This window comes from Gobio gobio (assembly GCF_949357685.1).
Source record: "Gobio gobio genome assembly, chromosome: 12".
NCBI classification, from domain to species: Eukaryota; Metazoa; Chordata; class Actinopteri; order Cypriniformes; family Gobionidae; genus Gobio; species Gobio gobio.
The window spans coordinates 33,709,189-33,732,845 of record NC_137105.1 but is presented as its reverse complement, the minus strand read 5'-3'; the positions used below and the strand labels follow the sequence as shown (position 1 = coordinate 33,732,845).

At 42.7% G+C, this 23,657-nt stretch overlaps 1 long non-coding RNA gene across 1 annotated transcript; it reads right to left on the bottom strand.

Annotated features, from left to right (window-relative positions):
* Window positions 1–9,506: 9,506 nt before the first annotated feature.
* Window positions 9,507–14,040, bottom strand: LOC307134854. Its single transcript, XR_013817610.1, has 4 exons — window positions 12,245–14,040; window positions 12,071–12,130; window positions 10,564–10,686; window positions 9,507–10,470 (listed from the first exon to the last, which is right to left on the bottom strand). It is a non-coding gene; the product is annotated as an uncharacterized lncRNA (long non-coding RNA).
* Between the last annotated feature and the right edge of the window lie 9,617 nt (window positions 14,041–23,657).

The following is a 23,657-nucleotide window of genomic DNA, read 5'->3' as shown; positions in this document are numbered from 1 at the left end:
GCAACAATAAAATGAAATATGTTATAAAACACCACTCTGCCTGTTTAATAGCTACACAAATGTAGTTCAGGCAGCTAGTATTTATAACAAAACAAAATATAACACAACCCTGCCTTTACAGGAAACCCTTTGAAGTTAAACCACTGCTAAAAGTGATAAACATGTAAGTATATGTTGTCTGAGCTATAATAACCCCCAAACAACCAATTTTCTTTTAAAGTGTGTAACTCAGGCCCTGTGTGCTCTAGCACCCTGCAGACAGTTTTTGCTGTTTCCACTAAATTCCAGAAAATAATGGAAAAAAGATTTTTGTCTGAACATGTTGAATGGAATCTGAATGGAGGAATGTGACCTTTTTTATGTTATTTCCGCCTGAGCCCCGACTGACAGCTGTACTCATCCATTGGGAGAGCTGGAGCAATAATGATTCTGTGATTAAATTACACTGAGATGAGAACATGTGCACATTTATTCAAATAAACTAAATAAATAAACTTAACAAACTCACCAATATCAGTTACAGGGAACAATGAAACATGAGGTCTATTTATACTCAAATACTGATGATTAACAAGAAACACCTGAGCATGAACCAGACAATGAACCACTGGCAAAACAGAACAGAGAAACACATGGCCCAACAACCAATGAGAACATGAAACACAAAACAAGGAGGCACAGGACAGGGGCACGTTCAAGCTCAAACCGGTGCGCAACGTTTTGCTACCGTTTCCGTGTTGAACGACAACGGTGTGCAGCGAGGTTTAAGATACGTTTTCTCTTGTTTGGTGGGTGTGTCAAAAATGTCATCCCAATCAGCAGCAACATGTATATAAACCGTGCGGTATTAAAGAGACAGCTCGCACAATGGGTCCAAGTAAAGTTGTTTACAAATGTGTCCACTGCAGCTCGGTATATGCAACAATTGAAGATATTAGAAGACAAGTTTGTTTTTTCATCCTGAAATGCGAGGCAAATGTTGGATCACAAAAATTAGGAACAGTTTCCACAAATCTTATTAGTGGAGATGGTGGAGTGTCGGGTTCTTCCAAAAACTTTTCAGGAGGCAGTCATCAAGTCAACAAAATCTTGATTTATTCAAGAGGGGGAAAACAAATAACTTATACAAGGGTCACATCAAAATAAATAAATAACTGAATGCAAGGGAAAACCAACGTGAGTTCTGGGTCTCTGATGTTCTATGACCGGGACCCCTCCCCAGAACTGACTCGCCATCACAACCAAACTCATTTTTAAGAAATTAGACCAAACCATTGCATTACCCAGGGGTCTCACAAATGTCTCATCTCATGGTTCACATTTTAAAGAAAAAAATATTCACAAAAATAAACTCCAGAAACATATGAAAAACGCACATGCACCATAAAGTAATAATAAAAATAAATATACACAAAATATTATACACACAAGTATATCCATTCAAATGAACAAGATCACCCCCCCCCCCAACAAATGATCCAAACACATGTTAAACCAAACCCTACATTTCCCATAATTCCCCAAAATAATAATAAAAGATCTCCGGAAATAATACATCCGTTTAGTCCGATCTTCGCTCCATGCTGCAGTCATGGGCCCTCAGCGGAACCACGGGTAAGAAAACAACTCAAACAATAAAATGAATATATTAAACTCATAAATGTGTCTAGTGGAATTTATTCATTCTCTAGCGTGCACTCTAGTAATGAATTGGCGCTATCTCCTTTTTGGATGTTAAATGCGCACACCCCTAGTACAACCGTTTGGTTAGAGTTTTAACACAACAATACATAAGAATAAATAAAACAAAAACAATCTTACAAAACCAACACAACAATAATGTACTACCAAATAAACAAAAATAAATACAACATATGAAAATAAAGAGGGGAAAAAGGTCAATCACTAACAATTCCCAATAAATATATAACCTACATATATATATGTGTGGCCTTAGCCTTCACATGGAGATTAGTGGAGATGGTGGAGACCACTTATCCATTAGTGGATAAGTGGAGATGGTGGTCCAGTGGGTTAAACCACTTAACTGATATGCAGAAGGTTACTGGTTCGCTCCCAGCGGTCACCACCAGTGTGTCCTTGAGCAAGGCACTTTACTCCACGTTGGTCCCTGTAATAAGTGCACTGTAAGTCGCTTTGGATAAAAGCGTCTGCCAAATATGTAAATGTAAATCCCCTCACTCGATTGGGATATTCTCTTTTATTCTGGATTGCAAGGGCAGTGACTGTAACATTGAGCATGTTTTACAGTATTAAACACATATTTATACAGATTTCATCAGGCTCCAAAAATTATTCAAAAAGAACACAAAAAATGGCCTTCTCAGCAGCCATAGATGCAACTCTTATGCCATCAGAACAGGGTGTTCAACTCACCACTGTTTCACATGAGGATCAAGGGCAATACATGACAGGAAACAGGAGCCAAACTACACAATAAAAGACATGAAAGCATGAAAATAAAACAAACCAATTGTGACAGATTCAAAGTTAATTCTCTGAAAAAAAGAGTCATGTGAGTCTCAATAGTGATGGAAAAAACTAAGCTTTTCAAATTGCAAATGTTTTATTTAAAGTAAAATCTATCAAATGCAATGAACTAATCATCTAATAAGATTACATATCAGATGTCTGTGTTCTTTCATCAGTTTTCAGAGCTGATTTTGTTTGTTCCATGGATTTCTCAACTAAACAGGCCAGATTAACTAATATATTATTCCTTTTAAGTGTACTAATGTCTAATTAAAACATCTACAAATGTATAAAATGTAGCTATTGTATTAAAATAAGATTTTATTTTTATTTTTAGTTGTTTTAGCTTATTGTAATGTTTATTTGGTCTTGTATTTGTATAAATTATCTAAGTCATCTTGAGCCCCCTAGTGGGCCCCCTCCCCGGTAACCACTGATCTAGACTTTTGGACCAGTGGCATTAGAGCTGGGCAACTTCGCTGCTTATTCTGGCCAACGGCAACTTGCCTGCCATTTAGGAACAGGTTTTTATGAAACAAATTATGCCACTATAGAAGACTGGCATGGATAAAATGTATTCAAATAATGTCCTGGTTGTATACTGACAGCACTGAAAAATAGCAGAACGAGGAGACTTGAAATAACAGGCACAAGTCAAAAAAAAAAAAAATGTGTTCTTACTCCAGAAGTTGAGGAGGATAACAGGTCACACATGTAACACATTTAAATGTATTTTTCATAGTCATTTTCATGTCATTTCTTCAGTACTGACACAAACCTTAAAGGGGACCTATGCCCCTTTTTACAAGTTGTAATAAACATCTCTGGTGTCCCCAGAAGTTTTATCTCAAAAATATCCTACTGATAATTTAATATTGCTTGTCAAATTTGCCCCTATTCGGGTGTGAGCAAAACACAACGTTTATGTGTGTCCCTTTAAATGCAAATGAGCTGCTGCTCCTGGCCCCCTATCCAGAAGAGGGTGGAGCCTTTTCAGCTCGTGCTTGAAATACTCCGGCAACAACAAAACTGGAGAATGTCACGTAACCAAAATGTTACATTTCTGAATGGTTAGTGGACAAATTTATGTAGTTGTTGTGGAGTTAAGTTGATTCAACTCATCGACTATGTTAATCAAAAAATCTTTCAGAAACAGCTTTTGTGCAAATCCAGCACTGAACTGACCCTCATTTGTGAAGCAGTCCGGCATAAGAGAGAAACAGAAATGGCGGACTGCTGCTGCTCAGTCAAGGCAGTAGGGGAGTGCGGGGCACAACCTAACGCGGGATTAGTTGTATCATGCACGTTTTAACATTTTCCACACATGCCAGAATGACGAAACTTAGTGTATTTACTAGTTGCCATATCAACATTATTTAGAGAAAAAATAGCGCCAAATTAAAAAATCTTTGGAAGATATTACTGAACATTTATTTAACCATAGCAAAAGTAAATTTCTTACTTAAGTTTTTTTTTCATCTGTTTTTTTTGTGTTAATTTAAAATAAGACAAATCTGATATTATTATAATCTTATATCTGTTATTTACCAGTTGATATAGTGCTTTAATGTTGATCTAACCAGTAGAAGACAAGAGCTGTGATTTAAATCCCAGTTGTGCAGGTGGGGTGTGTTTGTAACACTGCATTACAATGTGCCCCTATTAGAAATATGCCATTATATTCTATACTTTTATGAATTCTTTTGAGAAACCATGAGAAAGGGGTCAATAAAGACTGAGAGTTAATGTTCAGAAATTATTCATTATTATTGTTTTGAACTATGCTGAATGGCTGTATTTAGCGATGTGTTTGTTGTCAAACTCAAAAATTTGTATATTTTTAATGATTAAAAATGCCATTATTTTATTTAAAAAAGTTAATAATTGTATTTTGTTGACACAATATTTTAGTTTGTCTTGGATATTTTTTGATTATATATGTAATATCATTACAATGTGCCCCAAACATGTTACAATGTACCCCACCTATTGGGCATGTTGTCACATTTCACTTCCATTCTTTCTGGGTAAATCAAGAACAAAGTATACACTGTATTACACTATATGCACAAACTGAGAAAGTCAAAAAGCGTTAGGTTGTTCCCCGCTCTCCCCTATCTTTGCTAATAGGGCAGATCGTTACCAGTCATGGACAGGAACCCCTACTCTTACGAAAGAGATCTGGAAATCTGAAACCGCTCATTTGGAGAGACCGTGGACCCACATCTGTGTTCAAATTTTTAAAAATAGGTCCCTTTAAAGTCTAAAAGTATAAAAAAAATTAAATGGTTTTGTTTGAACATAAATGTGTGCAGCCTAGGCAGTGTGACTACAAAACCACAATTGTAAAAATCCCCCCACTCCTTTTTTTTAATCCCCATCATTAATCATAATCAATGTGACATCACATTGCACAGTCCCCGCCCACGAATGCTAACATTCTGTGCCTATTAGCACAGGTACAGTATATTATGCTGATTTCATTATAATACACTGAAAGAGAACTTAGTTTAATACTCACAGGACACACCTTCTGACAGCCAGATATCAGTGCACGTGCTTCGGATGTGTGTGCAGAGAAAACCACATATCAGAAGTTTAGACTGCTATGGCTTTAAAATTCAAGCAGATGATAAACTTTCAAAATGATGAAGAACTGCAATGTCACATAAGCCTGACTGTGATAGAGATGATAATTAGAGCTGGATTGATAACCGGGCACACCGGGCATTTTCCAACCAACGCACTTTGGGGCCAAGTTCTCTTTTTTTCTTTTTTTTTTGGCCACAGACTGGCCCATCATGCCAATAGACAGCGGCCCATTGGTTTGTTGTCTGAATTGACAGACCGAAGCGAGAGAGACCTCCCACTCCCTCCCCATATAGGCACTGTTTTTTTTTTTCATATGAAACTGCAAAATTGGAAAACGCCAATACACACTACAAGCTTGTCAATCCAGCACCTCCACCTTTATAGTAATTTACCTTGTAGATACTAACAATGAAGAAATATGGTGTTTTGGCAAAAATGTGTTTATTAAAAATGCTATTATTGCTTACATTAAATATTAAATATTTCATAGAGGCTGTTTTCGTATGTTCTTCATGTTTACAATATTTTTTATTACAAATGATATAGTTTATTATTATTATTTATTTAGGCCTACCCATTGTTATGATAAGCATGGTTTTACCTGTGTCTGCCTGTCACATTTAGCCGATGTGATGAGCAACACAGGATACGACCAAAATTTAGTTTACTGGTGACTCACATGAAGAACATCTTGAGTTTTGACTATAACCCTTGTTCCCCGAGAAGGGAACGAGACACTGCGTCATCGTGACGACACTTTGGGGAACGCCCCTAGCATAAAGCGTCTGAAGAATGAATAGAATCAGCCCATTGATTGGTGTTGCGTAAAGACGTAGTATGTGGCGGCATACCCGAAAGATACAAAGGTATGTCTGAACACAACAGAGATAGCTTTCTGCGATGAAGCGAGTGCTCTGTCTGATAGGTGTGGACACGAGACGCAGTGTCTCGTTCCTTTCTCGGGGAACAAGGGTTATAGTCATAACCTGAGACGTTCCCCTTTGAGGGAACTCGAACTGCGTCATCGTGACGACACTTTGGGGAACAAGTACCCACTATTCCGCACCAATCATACCCTACCTAGTGTAAAGCCGGAAACCAGGCACATCTAGGGGGCGAGCACTCTAGTGCCAGGCGTCACAGGGAGATGCAGAATGTAGTACTTAATGAAGGTGTGCGGAGTGGCCCACTCAGCCGCCTCGCAGATCTCTTGCATAGAGGCTCCAGAAAGGAGGGCCAACGAGGAGGCCATGTTCCTGGTGGAATGAGCCCTCACGGATATCGGTAAAGGCAGATTGCGCACCTGATAAGCCGTGGCTATAGCCTGGACAATCCAGTTACTGATTGTCTGTTTTGAAGCAGGCAGCCCCTTCTTGGGTGAACCAAAACACACCAACAATTGGTCTGATCTTCTCCACTGTGCAGACTTCTCCAAATAAATCCTCAATGCCCGCACAGGGCAGAGGAGGTGAAGTCTACCCTCTTCCGCCATCACGTGAGGTGGAGGATGGAAGGCCTGAAGAACCACTGACCGTGCCACGTTAGATGGCACCTTGGGCACATAGCCAGGACTGGAATGCTATATGGCCTTACTCCGCCCGGGGCAAACTCCAAGCAGGTTGGCGTGATAGCCAAGGCCTGGAGGTCCCCCACTCTCCTCAGAGAAGTGATGGCAAGGAGAAAGGCCACCATGAAGGTCAGGATTCTCGCCTCAGCCGACTCCAGCGGCTCAAAGGGGGACTCGGCCAACCCTTCGAGCACCACCGCCAAGTCCCAGGTTGGGACTCTGGAACGAGCTGCAGGCCTCATCCTCCGAGCCCCACGGAGGAATCGTACAACCAGATGGTGCCTTCCCAACGGCCCATCACCTATAGGTGTGTGGAAAGCCCTAATGGCAGCCACATACACCTTAAGTGTGGATGGGGAAAGACCGGTGGAGAAACGGTCTTGGAGGAACTCCAGCACTGAAGCCACAGGGCAGTTGACTGGGTCCACCTCCCGTTCTCTACACCAAGTGGAAAAAACATTCCACTTCAGTCTGTACAACCTCCTGGTGGAAGGAGCCCTGGAGCTGAGTAAGGTCTCCACGACACCCGCCGACAGGCCCTCTCCTAGGTACCGGGCCCCCTTAGGGGCCAGACCAAGAGATTCAACACCTTTGGCCGGGGGTAAAATATTGTGCTCCCGGCCTGAGATAGCAGGTCCCTCCTCAGAGACCGTCCAGCAGGTCGATGATGTCGGAGAACCATACTCAAGCGGGCCAACGGGGTGCTACTAAGAGAAGGCTGACGCCCTCCCGGTGGACACGCTCCAGAACTCCCGAGAGCAGAGTGATCGGGGGAAAGGCGTACAGACGCAGCCTCGGCCACGTCTGAGCCATGGCCCCAGCGGGGCCGGATGACTGAGGGAAAACCACAGTGGACAGTGGACGTCTCTCGAGACACGAAGAGATCCACTTCCACCGGGCCAAACCTCTTGCACATGGCCTCCACCACCTCGGGGTGGAGTCGCCACTCCCCGGGCCTCAGCCCCTGCCTCGACAGGATATCTGCCCCCTGATTTTGGTCCTTGGGGATGTACATCGCCCTGAGGGACGAGAGTTTCCCCTGGGACCACAGGAGGACATGGTGAGCCAGTCTGTAAAGAGGGTGCGACCTCAGGCCCCCTCGATGATTCAGATACGACACAGCCGACATATTGTCGGAACGTATCAGGACATGGTGGCCGCGGAAGTCCGGGAGAAAGCTCCTCAGAGCCTTGTAGACCGCCAGCATTTCCAGGCAATTGATGTGCCAGGAAGAATGCCGGATCTCCCACAGACCTCTGGCAATGCAGCCTTCCATGACCGCGCCCCAACCAGAGAGGGAGGTGTCTGTTGAAACGGTCTTTTCCAGCAAAAGGATGCTCCCAACACTGGCCCCTGGGACAGGAACCAAGGCTTCCTCCATATGACGAGGGAACGAAGGCATCTGCGCGTTACCCTGATCATACGGAAAGGATTTCCCCTGGGGGAAAACCCCTTGGTTCCCAGCCACCACTGGAGGGGTCTCATGTGGAGCAGGCCGAATGGTATCACGTTGGACGCTGCTGCCATGAGACCCAGCAGTCTCTGGAACTGCTTCACAGTGAGGCTGCGGCCCAGCTTCACTCTCGAGACCATCGCCAGTATGGACTCGACGCGCACGGGAGACAACTGTACATGCATCAACGTCGAATCCCACACAACCCCCAGGAACGTGGTCCTCTGGAAGGGTGTCAACACGCTCTTCTTCATGTTGAGTCTCAGCCCCAAGCACCTTATGTGGGCCAGAACAAAATCTCGATGTCGAACAGCCATATCGCGTGACTGGGCCAGAATGAGCCAGTCATCGAAATAATTGAGTATACGGATGCCCTGGAGTCTCAAAGGAGCCAGTGCTGCATCCATACACTTTGTGAATGTACGAGGGGAAAGAACTAGGCCGAAGGGAAGAACCCGATATTGGTACGCTTCGCCCCCGAAAGCGAACCTCAGGAACTTCGGGTGAGATGGAAGGATGGAGATATGGAAGTATGCGTCCTTCAGATCTATCGTGACGAACCAGTCCTCGAACTGGATCTGACTCACGATGGCTGGAATTGTGAGCATCCTGAACCTGTATCTCCTCAGAGAACGGTTCAGATACCTGAGATCTATTATCCATCCTTCTTGGGAACTATGAAGAACCGGCTGTAGAATCCGGACTCCCTCTCTGGTCGGAGGAATACGTTCTATAGCCTCCTTGACCAGAAAGGAGCATACTTCCTGTTCCATCACCCGCACCTGCTCTGGGCCGACCACAGTCCGGACCACCCCGTTGAACTTCGGGGGAGGGAAACCGAACTGCAGCCTGTAACCCCATTCTACACACTGCATGAAAAAAGGTGTATCCGGACCAGGATACTCCTGTATACACTGCTGAAATTCGGAAGAATCCAGGAGTATACTGGCCGGATAGGTCAAATTCCATGGATCCGTATATGTCCGTATTCATCCGAAATGGTACCAAATCGGATGTATGTTGTGGCCGTATACTCCCATGCTACAGCCATTTGTTGCCATGGCAAATAATCCCATCAAGTTTTTCCCAGGAGACATTTTCACACCTCTAAACAGCTTTGCCTTCCACCCCCTATTGGTCCTTCATCTCAAACTGGATTGGTTGTTTTTTTTTAAACCACTCCCAAAACCCAGACTGCTATTGGAGGACAGGACGCATTGAAAACCCAGTCAAGTGACTTTATTGGTTACTTCTAAGGCTAAGGGTGGGCTAGGTTTTGTAGCATAGGGACTTGATTGGTTATAGGCCAGCTATGCAGATTTTGCTAATTAATATATAATATATATATATAAAAAATAATCCCCTCTCCCTCCCAAAAGAAAAATACACACAAAACAATTTGAGAAAGTCTGAAATATTTATTAAAAAGGTATATATAAAAAAAAAAAAACATTCTTAACAGCATTATAAACGAACATTAAAACAATGGTGAAACAAAAACAAGTGAACTAAATGTATTTAAAAGGGATGAAAATGTAAAGGAACAAATGTAAAAATATAAACAGTCCAAAGAACATAAATATACGTTAAATTGAATTGGTAAAGAAACAAAAAGGGAAAAAAAAATTAACAAAATGCATTTAAAAGACAGATGTAAAGGAATAAAATACACAGTGAACATAAAAAGGAAAAGAATAAATATACAAATTAAACAATATAAAATGAGAACAATAAATTTATAAGACAAAAAAAAGTGTATATAAAATACACATAAATATTCCAAGTAAACAATATAACCAAATAAAAAGAACAAAGAGCATTATAAACATACATTCAAATGAATGGGGGAAAAGATAAGTGAACAAAATGTTTCTAAAGGAAGGCGACGTAAGAGGAACAACAATACAAAACGTGGAGATCAAAAGCAACATGGACATCTAAAAAGGAACAAACATACAAAGTATACATTATAAAACAAGACAAAGAAATCTATAAATTAAAAAGTGTATATAAAATATATGTAAATGTTCTATATATGGGAACCAATAAAAGTATAAGTATATAAACATAGGAATAAAGAAAATATAAAATGGAACAATTGAATATTAAAATTATAATTATAAAATAATTGTGACCAACTCTAACACAATGTTGTTTGAGTTTTGAACATTTTTTCAAACTGGCATAATGGGCTGGTGATGTGATGCGTAGCGTGGGTCAGTCTAGTCTGGTTTGTAGTAGCTAGCCAAACCATCCACACTGGCCTTCCATCAACAACAGCATCATCATCTTCATCAGGTCTATAGTTGCAGTCTTCCACAGGTTCTGTGTTGGTTTGTGCAACCCTGGACCTGGTCTCCAGCAACTGCAAAACATGACAGTAAATTAACCACTAAAACTCAGAGAGGAGTATAGTAACATTCTGGAGGGAAAAAGCTTAACCGGTTTCTTAACTTACCCGTCTCTTTCTCTGACGGTTCTGTGTGATGTTCTTCATAGTGTTTCTTTTCTGGGCCTTTTCAGACTGAGCCAAAGAATACTTCCTCAGCAAAGTCTCACAAAATAAAATACATCTTGAGACCTGCCAAATAATACATTAATAATATATAGTTAATGCCAATAAAAGTAAGTAAAACAATTCAATTAAAATGTATTTGTATAGCGCTTTTCATAATACATATTCAGGGTTTTTCCTGGGTCAAAAATGGTCTTCGGTGGTGGCTGACAGACATGGTCACACACACACACACACACACACACACACACACACACACACACACACACACACACACACACACACACACACACACACACACACACACACACACACACACACACACACACACACACACACACACACACACACACACACACACACTAAAAAAAAAATACCCTACCCACTTGATCTGCAAGCACAAAACTGACAATAAATTTGAAATAAATTCAAAGAAAGTTTGTAACTTTTGCTTATCTTATTTTGATACCTTGATGTTTGTTTTTTTTCCTCATTTTTACACTATTTACTGATAATTGTTTGTTTTGGTAATCATATCAATATTTAAAAAATGAACAAATAGCCTAATTTTCTGCCATATACAATCAGCTAGCTAACAACAACTTTGTTCTGGGTTCACCTCACTCCAGTCTAAACTAAATGATTTTAGGCAATTTATTTTACTACACATTATAAACATAAATAAGCTGAAAGACTGTTGATAATTAAAACTAATTCTTACTATCCACTCTTGCTAAAGTGGGTAAGCACACTTGTGTTCTCATTTCAGGTGTTGTTCTGAGTAAATGATTAAACTAATTCGTGAGTTCAGTGTTGGACAGATCAGTTGTTCTAACCAGTTGTTAAAATGATTCAGTTCAAAGGAATCATTAGGTGGAAAATCGGACATTAGCAGACGCGTTGTGTGTGAATCCCGTCTTTAGAACATCGCGAAAGATTTGTCAACACACAGAAAACACTACATAACCGGATAGGATTTGTTTCCTGTTTATTTAAAGTATGCTTTATGCAGCTGGTCAGAGCATCAGTCAATGTTTTTTGAGCGCATTTCACACCCAGCGGTAATTAAAGGAAGACGTCTGATAGCGCCACGTGCAACATGGATTCGGTCTTCCGACCTTTTGATTTTGATTAACGTAATATGTGAAACATTAGAAAGCTAAGAATGCTTATTTTGAAGACAGAGAGAGTGCGAGCGAGGAATGAGCTCACTGGTCGTTCTCTCTGTCACTCAGTTAACGCAAGCGCAGCAGTCATCTACTACATCAATCATAAATCACAATAACTCAACAAATAAGGCTTTGGCGGGACAAAAATTTGTTTTGGCGGCCGGCAAAAAATTTTCAATGTAGGAAAAACCCTGATATTGTTTCAAAGCAACTTCACAGAAAATGCATGCGTCTACATTACAGAAAAAAACAGAGAACATTAAAATAATTTTTAAGATTACCTTTTACACATTCAGGGTCAACATCTGTAAAAGTTCTTCAGGATCATGGATCCAAAACTTCTGGATCATGAGGGGGGAAGAAACATGCACACACACAAATGAATATTAATTTGTTTGATAAAACATTAATATTAATTATCAACTTACGGACAAGGACTTGCAAAACATACTCACCAGGCCCATACAAAAACTTCACAGTAGATCCAAAATCCTGGTTTGCCTATAATTTTTCAGAGTCCAAGTATGGTGGTTTCCTGTCCTCTCTGTTGAACAAGTGTACATGACAGTGTTTTCGGATTACTCATTCCAAAACTCTGTTACATTTTATGACAAGCTTGATCTTAAAACTAGCTGACAGTAGGGATGGGCATTATGACCATATAATTATACATACATGAGAAATTTTATTTTACAATAACGATATCACAATATATTTATTTTGATAGATATTTTATTAAAATGCTACAGAATAATACTGCTTTAAAAGTCTTCACTGTATGATATTCAATTAATTAATATCACTTGATTCTTAAAGAAGCAGAAGGTCTTCTCTATTCTTTTGTTTTATTAAAATGATGACAAAGCTGCAGCCCCTTTAAGAACGGATGCACAGAATGACACGCATCCGGGTTTCCCCAAGTTAACTTGAACTGTTTGACTTTACTTAAGACATAACTGACTGTTTAAATCAAGTGGATACCTCACATGACAGGCTTACTGAGATAACTGTGTGCATTTTACAGAAAGATAATTGATTTCGGGATCGCATGCTGTCTGAGAGAGGCTTATTTAAACACATGCATGTCCCGTTCATTATTCTACATTCATGCATGTTTCCTTGTCAAAATGTCAAAAAGTTTTAGTACAGTCAGTGCTGCGTTATATACGCTATATTCCCATTCCGCAATATAAAAAGGTAATGTTAACGTTTACAGCAAAATCGCTAACAATAGTCAGTATCATCAGATCGCCATAACACCCAGCCCTATCTTAACAATATTACAACAAAACAAAACACAGAAACAGAATATGTAAGTTAATCACGATTAGCATATGACTTTAATGCACTAACGTTATATCTTGATGAGCAGTAGAAACAATATAAAGGGATTTACGTTACCTTCTGCCGTCTGCTGTCCGCCATTGGAAACTTAGTCTGTTCGTATTCATGTTTTTTCGTTCTCAGTCGACATCCCACCATCAAAATTCGTCCAAAATAAGATTTTAACAGGTTTAAATGGTCCATGCAATGCCATTAATAGACCGACGTGAAGATTAGAAGCCGCGATCGCGTCGCGTCCCCGCGAGCCACGATCAACTCCAACGGCAACGGCAACGGGTGTATAATTCAAACTGAAGGCGCGCACTGTCATTGGCCAGATTTCTGGATGACGTTCAGATTGACCAATCACGCTCAAAAGAACACGGAAAGACAGCAAATAGCCTTGCAAATATAGAAAAAACTTGTTTTAAACAACAGTTAGAAAATGTGTATATTTATTTTTATTTGCTGTTATATTTAATTAATTGGTCAAATGGTGTTTTGTGGTGTGGGCAGAAGTTTCAACCTGGAGAGCAGTGCAGATTTGTACTCTTTAAAAACAATTATTGTTTGATATTTAGTTTGCTATATATTTTGTTATATTTGTATCCAGAATTGAATGTAAAAATACACCTTCACTGTAAAACAGAAAATTAAATTAAAATATCTTAATTTAAATAAGGAAAAATCTGTAAACTAATAGTGTTTTCTCTAAAACGTTTAATGTAAATTTCTGTGAAGTTTTTTAACTTTATTTGACTTAAGATATTTGACTTTAATTTTACGGTTTTTGTTTTGCAGCTGTAGCTGCTGTTTTTTTAGGTTTTTATTTTTACAGTGTAAATATAAAACTAATAAGATTTACTTCAAAATGACAAAGAATAATGTTAAATTGTTAGTATGGACATAAACATAAATCTTTAATATAATGAGCTAAATATTGTATTACAGTTGTTAATTTACAGATATTGTTTGTAATTTTGCATGAATTTGTTATTTATGAAAACAGAAAAATAATACAGTTATGTTCCTGTATAAAAAAAAATGAGAATTACTGTAGTTTGTCATTAATGATATAATCCTTAAAATAACAGTCAAGTTGTTTATTTAGATATTGTTTGTAATTTTACATCGTTTTAAACATAATTCAAAATTACAAGAAAATACTGTAAATAAACTGAAGTTTTTTTCTGTAAAATTAGGATTATTTTTATTGGTTGCCTTATTTTTATTGGTAACCTTATTGGTTGCACCTACATCTATTGTGAGTGGTGGATTTCAAACCTCAAAACGCCCCTCTTTTGCAGCGTGTTAAAGTTAAGAATCTTGGAGTGACACTTTTTGTGAACAGTTGCAGAGCTGAAAGATCTGCTTGTGTTTCTGTGTTTCTTGAGCAAGTGAATCCCTGCTCTTTTTTATTCCATATTTTTATTTTGAGCATATCAGTTTTTGGTGTTTTTAAAACAAACTTTTTCATTTTCCACATTTCATCTCCTCTTTATTTAATTCTATTATTGCCTACAATTTGTAAAACTTTGCAAAAATTGTTTGGGGATAGTCTAAAATGTTTGGTTAATTATCCTTTGTTAATTCCATTACATTTCTTTGTTTATTTCATTACATATTCAGATTTTTTTGTGAACGTATATGTTCAGACAGGGTTTTTATTTTGTACTGTTTTTATAAAAAATATTTGATTAAGAGACTCTTTTCATGCAGTGGTTTTAAGGCCCTGACACACCATTCTGATGGTTTGGCCCAGACCCAGGCAACGTGAACCAACCCCACAGTCGGCTTTAGTCATTGCTAGTTCAGTTTAGTGTTTCAGGGCCTTAAGAATTCTTTTTTCTGTGCAAAAAGCTTGTTTGCTGTAGCCTACAGTAGACCAGAGATAATTTTCAATCCTGAATTCCTCCCCTGCCCCCCCTCCCTCTGAGAACAGCCAGCACAAGTGTCAGTCATTAACATATGAAAGGTCTTCTTCACACCTAACAGTCTTCAGTCCTAGCACACCCAGCAGTGTTTCAGCTGTATATGTCCGTGAAATTTCACGGATTCCTGTATACGTCCGCATACGTGAGGTTTCCGGGTTTTTCTGGAAATATACTGTTCCGTGTTACTCTGATCCGCTTTTTCCCACATACATCCGGTAAACATCAAATTACACAGGAGTATACCATGCCCGGATAGTGCCGGATTTCAGTGTTTTCATGCAGTGACAGTACGCAGGGCCCCCGCAGATATACCCGGAAGGCATGACCATGCACTGAGATAATCTACTAAGGGAACTAGCCTCTCGAGGCCAGTCTCGTGTGTTAACCGAGCCTCCTCCCCGACCCCCTCAAGCGGCTGACCGGCAGGGCAAAATCGAGGAAGAATTTCGGTGCGCAAGGAATCGATGCGGCTCCCCGAGAGCCCCAGGGGGAAAGCGACCTCGGTCGTTCCACCCTGTGGGGGACTGCTCTCAGCGATCCTGCCGTAGCTAGGATCGCTTGGAAGCCTTCTTGGCCTGAATGACGTCCCTCAGGTCGCCCTTAGGCTGAGAAGGCTTCTTGCGAGCCTAGCACAGTGTTGTTGAACGTTTCTGGAGAACTGCGCACCGCCACTGACCAATCCTCACCTCCTGAAACCTCTCGACGACGGTATCAACCACACCGCCAAAGAGGCCAGAAGGCGAGATCGGGGCATTAAGGAGAAAGTGTTTCTCCCTCTCCCTGATCCCCGACAGGTTGAGCCAAAGATGTCTCTCAACACATACCAGACCGGCCATGGATCGACCCACAGCGCGGGCCGTCTCCTTGGTAATGCAGAGAGACAGGTCGGTTGCCTTACACAACTCGTTGTGTAAGTCAGGGAAGAAGGGAAGGCCCCGCCGTGGAGGCTGAACCCGACGCCTGAAAAAGCGTTCATCCAGCTTAGATGGCGCCTGGATGTCCACTATTTCCTGTGGCCAATCTAAATTAAGCTCGGCCACGTCGTGGGTTATCACCTCCACAAGCTCCTCCATAGCGGGCGTGTGGAGTGGCGAAGGCCTCACAACCTGAAATGCTCACTCGCCATAAAAATGCTTGTGACAATCGATGGTAGACAAACAACACCAAATAAGACCCACAAACACAGAGCGCTAATGCTGAAAAGCAGAAAGCTATCTCTGTTGTGTTCAGACGTCCCTTTGTATCTTCCGGGTATGCCGTCACATATTACGTCATGACGCAACACCAATCAGGATTGGGCTGATTACATTCATTCTTCAGATGCTTTACGCTAGGGGCGTTCCCCAAAGTGTCACGATGACGCAGTTCGAGTTCCCTCGAAGGGGAACAGTATGACATCAAACAATAACTGACAGAGGACTGAACAGAAAAGGGAGTATAAATACTAAATAAAACTACAGTTAAACTCTGGATTCTATCCAAGAACCATGGTCAATTTCATTAGGGCAATTACAGGATAATTTAACAAAACAGCTTTAAAGCCTGGATCCAATGAATTGAGGACAAAGATTTTTTCTCAAAAAATGATTAATGAAAAAAAGTAAATTGGTAATTCAATGAGAGCCTCATAAAAGATAGATATCAGTGTCTTACATAAATTAGGTGTTAACTCTTGCATAACCTCAGATGCTTCTGACTTCATAGGAGGAGATGGCGGGCGAGTTGCGACATGCGGCGGGAGCGTAGACCACCCTGATGGTTGATGTACGCAACGGTTGCAGTGCTGTCGGTATGGACCAGAACGTGCTTGCCTTGTAACAGCCCTTTGAGGCGGCCCAGCGCAAGACGTACTGCAAGCAACTAAAGGCAGTTGATGTGCCACCAGACCAACTGAGCACGCCGTCATCTTAGTCGCCCGGAGGGCGAGGTCAGTGGCGGTGCGCAGTTCTCCAGAAACGTTCAACAACACTGTGCTAGGCTCCGAATTGAAAGACAAAGGTGTGTTACATGCACTTCCATATTTATTCCCGCGCTGCGGGACGGAGTGCGACATGCAAATCTCACACACCAACGTACATTGGCTCGTTTAGTACACACTCAAAGGTGATATGGCTCTCATGCGATATCCCAATTCGTCAGTTCACATTCTGACGTACGTCAAACGTGACCGACTGAAAGGGGACAAAAGTTTTATTCAAATTCTGAATATATTATAGGCCTATTCATTTTTTTTTTATATTACCTAGACAGTGCGCAAAAAGCACTCTCTTTATAATCACTAATAGCTATCACTCATTCAATGAACGCAATCTCACAAAGTTCCATTATATTAATCAGTGAAGCTGACTACACAATTAATTTCTTATTTATGTAATGTCTACACTTTGTCAGGATCCTGCCCTGACAGTCTTGTCTGTTTTGTCCTTGTTTAGTGTTTCTTTGTTTGTCTTGTGCTTGAGCACATGGCTGTGTCTTTGTTTGTGTGTTCCTCTCGTCCTGCCTCCTTGTTTCCCTTTACCACGCCCCCTTGTTTAGTCATTGTCTAGTCCTTGTTTCACTAATTGTGCTCACCTGATCCTCATGTGCTCTGGTCCCTTTATATTGTGCTACTTTCCCTCATGTCCTTGCTGGTTCGTTGCGTTTGTGTGCATTCGTTGTCTGGCTTATCTTGTCCTTGTGATTGCTGTTACTCTTGCCATAGTTATAGTTATTAGCTTTGTTTTCCCCTAGCCTTTCTTTTTGGTTTTCTCTAGCTTTGGTTTTGTTTTCTCTCTAGTTTAGTGATCTTATTTTTCTTTCTCTAGTTTCCTGCATAGTTGCTGTTTGGTTTTTTACTTTTCTTTGATTCTAGTTCCAGTCTTTCATTTCTAGTATTTATCTAGCTCCTCTTGTTTGTTATAGTTTATTATATCTCTTTTGTTTTCCTTTTTAGATTTCTGATACTTAGTTGCAGTTTCCCTATTCTTAGGTTTTATTTTTCGCTCTTGTTTATCTTTTGTTGTCTTGTCGTGTGTGTGTGTGTGTCTTGTGTTGGTTCCTGCCCTGTGTCCTGAGTCTCCCTTGGCCACTGTCGCTTTATCCTGGGCAGTCAAGACTGGAGCTGATTCTGGGAGAGGACATCAAGTCTCAGGTTCCTGGCGTTCCTGTCCGGGTTTTCCCACCATCGCCCTGCCTGGTGTTGCTTCCAAAGCCATCCGCAAGCTCATGGTCTCCCTGGACTGGTCTCAGTGGTCGTCCTCCCTGCCTGTCATCGTGGTGTCTGTCCCCTGCCCTGCTGTTTGAACTCACACCTTGTCACTTCCTTGTTGTGCCCTGTCTAGAGTCGTGTTAATAAAGTCTTCATTGTTCACCCTGCATCTGGGTCCTAAGTTTCAGAATCCCTGACAGAACGAACCAGCCAGTTTGGACCCAGCAGGATGAGCTTCCGTATTGTTCCTCCAGCAACTGCTCAGGAGAGGGTGGCGCTCCAGCGGGGAGTGGCATCTCTTCGCCAACAGGGCCGGGAGGTGCGGTCCTTTGCCCAGTTCTTCTGGACTATGGCTAAGGGCCTTGAGTACGATGATGCAGCCCTCAAGGATGCTTTTAACATCTGTCTGGATGACCCTCTACCACAGTGGGAAATGGAACAACTTCGGGTCCTGGACTTCTGGAACTTCTCCAATTACCTGCATCATCGCGGGGATTGGCAGATCCTGACACCATCAGAGCCTGTCTGTAGTGATGACCTCACTCTTCCTCCTTCATCGAGTCAAGCCATTGAACCTCTGTTTAATCCTACTGAGAAACGAAGGTTGAGAAGGAGAAGGGCGGCTCGGACAGCTGCATCAGTCTCTGTTTCCACCAAGACAGTTCCAGCCGTTCCTGCCAGTTCAGAGCCCGTAGAGTGTGCTGTGGTACATCCTGAGCCCATCAAGTTTGCTACGGTCATTCCGGAGTCAGCTCCTGCCAGTCCAGAGCCAGTCGAGTCAGCTCCTGCCAGTCCAGAGCCAGTCGAGTCAGCTCCTGCCAGTCCAGAGCCAGTCGAGTCAGCTCCTGCCAGTCCAGAGCCAGTCGAGCCCGCTCCTGCCAGTCCAGAGTCCGTCGAGTACAGATTGTCATGCCCTCAGAAGCGGAGGAAAAGGAAGGCTAATGTTGGCAAGTCAGATGCCCTTCTAGAGGCCCCTAACCTGTTGGTCCAGGAGGGCCTGAATCTGTCAGCTCCAGCCCCTGTGCCAAGTCCAGTGTCGGCTCCAGCTCCAGCCCCTGTGCCAAGTCCAGTGTCGGCTCCAGCTCCAGCCCCTGTGCCAAGTCCAGTGTCGGCTCCAGCTCCAGCCCCTGTGCCAAGTCCAGTGTCGGCTCCAGCTCCAGCCCCTGTGCCAAGTCCAGTGTCGGCTCCAGCTCCAGCCCCTGTGCCAAGTCCAGTGTCGGCTCCAGCTCCAGCCCCTGTGCCAAGTCCAGTGTCGGCTCCAGCTCCAGCCCCTGTGCCAAGTCCAGTGTCGGCTCCAGCTCCAGCCCCTGTGCCAAGTCCAGTGTCGGCTCCAGCTCCAGCCCCTGTGCCAAGTCCAGTGTCGGCTCCAGCTCCAGCCCCTGTGCCAAGTCCAGTGTCGGCTCCAGCTCCAGCCCCTGTGCCAAGTCCAGTGTCGGCTCCAGCCATTCCTGAGCCCAGTGAGCATGCCAAGCGCTCTACTGCAGTCATCCCAGAACCCGCCAAGCGCTCTACTGCAGTCATCCCAGAACCCGCCAAGCGCTCTACTGCAGTCATCCCAGAACCCGCCAAGCGCTCTACTGCAGTCATCCCAGAACCCGCCAAGCGCTCTACTGCAGTCATCCCAGAACCCGCCAAGCGCTCTACTGCAGTCATCCCAGAACCCGCCAAGCGCTCTACTGCAGTCATCCCAGAACCCGCCAAGCGCTCTACTGCAGTCATCCCAGAACCCGCCAAGCGCTCTACTGCAGTCATCCCAGAACCCGCCAAGCGCTCTACTGCAGTCATCCCAGAACCCGCCAAGCGCTCTACTGCAGTCATCCCAGAACCCGCCAAGCGCTCTACTGCAGTCATCCCAGAACCCACTGCAGTCATCCCAGAGCCGGTCGAGTGCGCTCCTGCAGTCATCCCAGTGCACAGTCCAGTGCGGGCTCCAGCCCACGAGCACGCCAGTGCTGCCCAGGAGGGCGCTCACGAGCCGGTCCCCGTGCACGCCAGTGCTGCCCAGGAGGGCGCTCACGAGCCGGTCCCCGTGCACGCCAGTGCTGCCCAGGAGGGCGCTCACGAGCCGGTCCCCGTGCACGCCAGTGCTGCCCAGGAGGGCGCTCGCGAGCCTGTCCCCGAGCACGCCAGTGCTGCCCAGGAGGGCGCACACGAGCCAGTCCCCGAGCACGCCAATGCTGCCCAGGAGGGCGCACATGAGCCAGTCCCCGAACTCGCCAGTGCAGCCCAGGAGGGCGCTCCCGAGTCAAGTCCCGTGTCTGTCCCTGAAGTCTTGAGGAATGTTAAGTTGTTTCCTGAGTCTGTTCCCCAAGGATCCACCTTCCGTGCCAATGCAGTCATGGTCCCTGAGTTCTTCCCTAAATCTGTCCCCAATCAAGAAATTTTCCCTAAGACTGTTTCTGACACCAAGGTCACTTTCAAACCCCACCCATTAGAGCAAACCCATGTTCCCAGGAGGACCCGTAGTTTTGTCCCTACCCCTCCCATCCCACCCTCCCTTTTACCTGGTCCTTATGGGTTCCCGAAGTCAGCACCTCCCTGGTCAGTCCCTAACTACTCTCCTGGATTATTTTCCTCCCCAGTTCTGCCCCCCGGGTTTCCTGTCTGCCCTGGTACTCCCAGTTTTGTTCCCCGCCCACCCTCCCAATTGTTACCACCTCTTTTTCCTTTGCCCAGTGTGGACGCCAGGAGGCGTCCGTTGGGGGGAGGGTACTGTCAGGATCCTGCCCTGACAGTCTTGTCTGTTTTGTCCTTGTTTAGTGTTTCTTTGTTTGTCTTGTGCTTGAGCACATGGCTGTGTCTTTGTTTGTGTGTTCCTCTCGTCCTGCCTCCTTGTTTCCCTTTACCACGCCCCCTTGTTTAGTCATTGTCTAGTCCTTGTTTCACTAATTGTGCTCACCTGATCCTCATGTGCTCTGGTCCCTTTATATTGTGCTACTTTCCCTCATGTCCTTGCTGGTTCGTTGCGTTTGTGTGCATTCGTTGTCTGGCTTATCTTGTCCTTGTGATTGCTGTTACTCTTGCCATAGTTATAGTTATTAGCTTTGTTTTCCCCTAGCCTTTCTTTTTGGTTTTCTCTAGCTTTGGTTTTGTTTTCTCTCTAGTTTAGTGATCTTATTTTTCTTTCTCTAGTTTCCTGCATAGTTGCTGTTTGGTTTTTTACTTTTCTTTGATTCTAGTTCCAGTCTTTCATTTCTAGTATTTATCTAGCTCCTCTTGTTTGTTATAGTTTATTATATCTCTTTTGTTTTCCTTTTTAGATTTCTGATACTTAGTTGCAGTTTCCCTATTCTTAGGTTTTATTTTTCGCTCTTGTTTATCTTTTGTTGTCTTGTCGTGTGTGTGTGTGTGTGTGTGTCTTGTGTTGGTTCCTGCCCTGTGTCCTGAGTCTCCCTTGGCCACTGTCGCTTTATCCTGGGCAGTCAAGACTGGAGCTGATTCTGGGAGAGGACATCAAGTCTCAGGTTCCTGGCGTTCCTGTCCGGGTTTTCCCACCATCGCCCTGCCTGGTGTTGCTTCCAAAGCCATCCGCAAGCTCATGGTCTCCCTGGACTGGTCTCAGTGGTCGTCCTCCCTGCCTGTCATCGTGGTGTCTGTCCCCTGCCCTGCTGTTTGAACTCACACCTTGTCACTTCCTTGTTGTGCCCTGTCTAGAGTCGTGTTAATAAAGTCTTCATTGTTCACCCTGCATCTGGGTCCTAAGTTTCAGAATCCCTGACACACTTAGAGAGGATTAGCGCACGTGCAGAACTCAGACCTGGACAAAAACTTGAGCGGTGTGTGGATTCTAACTTAAACACCTGTGATTGGTCATTGCATTTTAGAAATCAACAAACGTGTCTGTGATTGGCTACATTACTCACTGAAGCGAAAACACATTGGAAATTGAATTATTTGACATGCGCAAAGACAGATACGCACTGGATATTTTGCCAACTCTTTTTCGCTAATAATATGTGAAGAAAACGAAGAAAACAGATCTTAGACCTGCAGTTATAGGCAGCTTTTCCCTCTAAAAGAAATCAGTAGCAGAATGGCAGTGGTTTGAGTGAGAAAATTACACGCTATTATCAAGTCCGTCTCCCTCGGTCCGGAGGAGGGCACAGGGATGTCCATGGGGTCCGTGGAGGCATTCATGCTGAAAACCAGTGCTGTCTTTTTGCCACTCAGTGGGCATAACCACAGTCACTCCAGCTGATGGTGACGCCGCGTGGATACCCTCTATATGCGCCCTTGGTGCGCACTTTTGCTGATCTGCACTGAAGCGAGCTCTGCAGCAGACGTCTTACCGACAGTCAAAGCATTGAGGAAAACCACATGTGTATTAGGGTACCATTTGGGACAGGGCCTGTGTGTGTGCTTTAATGGAAGCAGTGCATTAATATATGTATGTTTTCAGACAGACCATGGTATAAATAAATACAAAGTATTGAGGATAATGTCACAGATTTCTATGTCTATTGCTATGTGTTTTCTCTTTGTTTAATAAATAAGTTTTTTTGATTCATCTTCGTGCATGTCTAACACATTACAGATAAAAGAGAACCTGCTGATTATTAACAATGATTTGAAAAGAATACCTTTATTTAAAATATGAAATCATGAAAAGTTAAACATATTATAATGTTAAAATGTTTTATTGTATAGTATTTTAGCAATTTAAGCAGTAAAACAATGAAATAACAAAAATGAACTGCAAAAATAGAAAACATACTAACCTACTGAGATTATCATTAATGAATTTAATTAAGCTGGAACACATACTAGTAACTTATAGAACACAACTGATCCTCAAATAATCTATCTTCAAATGTTCTTTCATGCAATGGTATTACCTTGTTTTCCAAGAAAGTATGATGACATTGGGACTCAAAAACATAATTAGATATGCCACACCAAGCATGGATCTCCTATGAAATTTCCTATGTTGTATGAAATGTCATCTTATGTGCTCCTGTGCCATGTTTTCCATGTTCTGGACAGTAAGATCTGATGATTAGGAGTCTGTTAACTCTACTGATTTGTCTCTTGAGGAATAACTCGGACGTCTTATGGACAGATTGTCCTGAACGGATATTGCTGGTCTGTGTGTAATATTATGGCACATCAATTTACAGTGCTCATATATGTCAGGCTGATCAGCTCTGTTTAGTTTGGTGCTTTGTTAAATAGCTAATAACTAACATAGAAGTCTTCTGTTTCTCTAATTCAAACAGAGTATGATGCCTAGAATATACATTTTTCTAAAAGGGCACACATCAATGCTATATTTTTTACATATTTTTCAAAAATATATTTTTATTATTTGATTTTTTGTATTATTTCAAAAATAAAAATAAAACTACACTGCAAGCAGAATTTTTAGGCACATTGATTTTTGGATCAAATTTTTATTCCAGGTACATTTCACCAATTCCAAACCAC